Here is a 3333-nt window from a genome sequence, read left to right as displayed (position 1 = left end):
ATTCCCATCGTCATTTGCTTCTTGGGTGGGGAAAAGCAGGTTTAGAAACCTTGAAATCCTCGAATTAACGTGAGGAATATAATGAAGCGTTAAATATGAACGCGTTGGTGTGAAGGAAGTGGTTTGTTGTTTGTTTTTTTTTTCACATCCCCCCCTGCTCCCACTGGTCCCCAGCCGCGGCACATCCCTCAGGAAGGGGAAGGGGCCGGAGGAGCCCCCTCGCCAGGGTCTATTTGCCAACGGCCCGACTTCATTAGAAACGCGGCACGTCCGCCGGGCCGCCATGTGACAGGCCGGGAGCCGCCGGTATTTGTTGTCTTAATGCACAAGTACTCGGGGACTGAACTGATAAGGAAAAAACTGTTCTGAATCTGCTGAACTACACGCTTAGGGTGGCACGGACCCGCGCAATATTGAAAATCAATAGTCATGTGGCGGTTTAAAGGTTAGAGGTCTCCTGAATTAACTTTCTAGTACTAAATTACCAGCCCTTGGGTTGTATGTATTTATTTATTTATTTATTTATTTATTTATTTATTTATTTATTTGTCTCCCGTTTTGTAAAGACTGGAGAGATGCATTGACTTTGAAGATGCACAGCCTGTGCTCCGAGTGAAAGGAGAAAACAGCAAAAGCTGTTAGTGTGATGATTTAAGGATGAGGGTGTTTCTCGTGATGGAATCGGGAGGTATACAGCAATGTCAAACACGGTAATGGAGACGTGAGCATTATAAGTAGCCTGAAAATGAAAACACAACTCCAGCCTTTTAACTCGCATCCTCTACAGTGTCTGTACTTGTGTGGCGTGCAATATTTAAATTAATGCAATTTTTATTTTTAACAACATTTAGAAAATGTAAAGAAACAGTATTATTTGAAATATTTGTTCATTAGGAATGAACAAATAATGTTGTCACAAATAAACTGAATGTTTAGAGTTGAAGCCTGTGAGGACTTACACATTGCTTTTCACCCATGAGCACAGTGCACTCCGGAGAACTACTCCAGTGTGTAGCTACTCAGACGTGGAAGCATCTTCATGACTGGTCTTTAGCTCCACTGCTTGCAGGTACTGCAAAAACCAAATCAGTTCTTATTTCATTGAATAGATTTCTTATTTAAATTTATTCCAATATTTCTCTTCCCCTTGTTTTCATTCCCCTAGGTACACCGGCGGCTTGAATTTCAACACTCAATATTTGCAACCTGGGTTAGTCTTCATCAGAACAGCTCCCAGTGGCCCACCAGAGCTGACACCGTGGCTGTGGGAGATGTGGGCGCTTGGCAGATGCGTGGGGGACAATCCGGTGGGTTGGCCGTTAACCATTCACCGTCTTTGCATGAACCAGCCTCGGGTTGTGGTCCCCTTTGTGCTGGATGCCCACCCTGGGCGACTGCACAGAAGGAAGATCCGACGCAGCCGTCAAGGCTTTGACGTGGCAGGTTGAGGAGATGTGGCAGGAAAAAAAAAAAGCAACCAACTTCCAGGAATTGTAGACACTGATGAAGATTTTTCTTTCTGGGTCACAGACACTTCTCCAAAGCCTTATTTCTAGAAACACTTAGTGGGTTTGAGTTTTATTGACTGCCTGCAGCTTAAATTTGATTTTTCTCTCATCGCCGTGTAACCGTGTACGCGTGCACCATCCCGGCTGGGTGCCAGGGCTGGGCCGGGAGCACGCTGTGGGAGCGTCACTCTGCCGTGGCCAGCGTGGTTTGGTTCGCCAGTCCTGCACCAGCCACGCAGGACACCCAGCGCAGTGAGCGGCGGCACCTGCAAAAGGACACGCGCCGCTGGGTGTCCTGAGGCGTGAGGCCCGGCGCCTGCTCTTGGGAAGGGTTTGTGCGCGCTGGACATCACCACCTCAGCATATGCAGAAATAAAGTTTAAAATAGGGGGAAAAGAGCTGAGATAACCACGCAGGCCCAATTACTGAACTAAAGGAAGCACCTCTAAAAAAACTCACCAAACTACGCTTTGGAATCTTTTGCCAGATAAGCACCGAGTCTCTCATAAAACTAAATGGTGAACTTAACCTTTTCAGCTCCGGCATTTTCAGAGTCTCTGCTAATGAGTGTCAGACCCACCCCTGCCATCGACACGTCCAACTTGTGTTCTCTTTCAGGCGCCTTCCACCTTCGACTCCAAGTGACGGCTGCGACCGCATCACTCGTACGCTCCCGAAATCTGAACCCGAGGCAGAATTGCATTTTGAGAAACAAACTCACAGAAGGACGAAGAGAAAGTTGTCACTAGTAAAATAAAAATCTGCTGTTAGGCGTCTGCTTGGGCGCCGTCTCCGGCAATGCTTAAGCACGTGCACAGGTTTTACCTGCGTGAAGAGCCCTCCTCACGTAATACGGGATTCAGGTACCCACAAATCCGCACATAAATGGGGTTCTGTCAAGGTGTAAACCAAAAAAACCCCCTTCCTCTGTTTATCTGAGATCTCCGCTATCATAAACTTTTGACTAGACAGTGCATACATTATATCACAGATCAAAGTTTCTGGTGGAGTTTTTCCTCAGTGACTGTATTTATATAAACCTACAGATTCCTGACGTGTTGCATGGGCACAGGAAGAGCCAGCACTGTTAAGGGTGATTTTTTTTTTTTTTTTTTTTTTTTTTTTTTTTGTTTTAAATCAGAGTTTGAACTAACATTTTCTGGTTCATACATACACAAAATAATCCTATGGAAATGCTAAGATTTATATTTCATAACCGCCCTTCTTAACTAGTGCACAATTACCTTAATGTTTATTTCTATCTGCAGTCATTAATTCCCATACTACTTCTGGACCATGCTTGCACTACAGAAATAATTTTAATTGAACATTTATTAAAATAAATGCTTTGTCAGGATATACCCACTCCATCTGGCTGCACTGGACAGGCATTATTTCCTGGATGTGTCTGCTTTATACAACGTCTTCTCCCACAGCTCTCACTGACTACCAGAGATCATGATTAGATTGTTGTGGATTTTGCTCAGCAGCGTTTTCTGCCACAGCCCTTTTCTGTCTCGCGGACATTAGCTTACACGCACACTCTCCGCAGGACTCTTCCTCTTCTGCTGCACAGAATGGGGTTTATTCTGGAAGAACATCGTTAGCCCACCACTCTGACAAAAGGCAGAGATCTTCTATAAATAACCCGCCCAGCAAGGCTGGATCGGCTGTTTTTTTTTTATTATTATAATTTTTTGTTTGTTTGTTTATGTACATGCTCACAATCACAGAGATAAGAGTTTTGATAAGAAACAAAATATGAATTGAGTTCCCAGCATTAAATTTCAGCCCTTGAAAATAAACGAAGACAAGCTTCCCCCTT

General features: G+C 44.6%; 1 long non-coding RNA gene across 1 annotated transcript in view; it reads right to left on the bottom strand.

Moving 5' to 3' along the window:
* The window catches only part of LOC113481565, a 20497-nt gene extending 18315 nt beyond the window's left edge, over positions 1–2182 (bottom strand). The window contains exons 1-2 of the long non-coding RNA XR_003398698.1: positions 2038–2182; positions 960–1072 (exon numbers count right to left, since the gene is read on the bottom strand). This is a non-coding gene — a long non-coding RNA (uncharacterized LOC113481565). The remainder of the gene's footprint in view (positions 1–959; positions 1073–2037) is intronic.
* Positions 2183–3333: the final 1151 nt, after the last annotated feature.

The sequence above is a fragment of the Athene cunicularia genome (assembly GCF_003259725.1).
Source record: "Athene cunicularia isolate RWA chromosome 6 unlocalized genomic scaffold, athCun1 chr6_part1, whole genome shotgun sequence".
In the NCBI taxonomy this organism is placed as follows: domain Eukaryota; kingdom Metazoa; phylum Chordata; class Aves; order Strigiformes; family Strigidae; genus Athene; species Athene cunicularia.
This window is presented reverse-complemented; position numbering and strand designations above follow the sequence as displayed.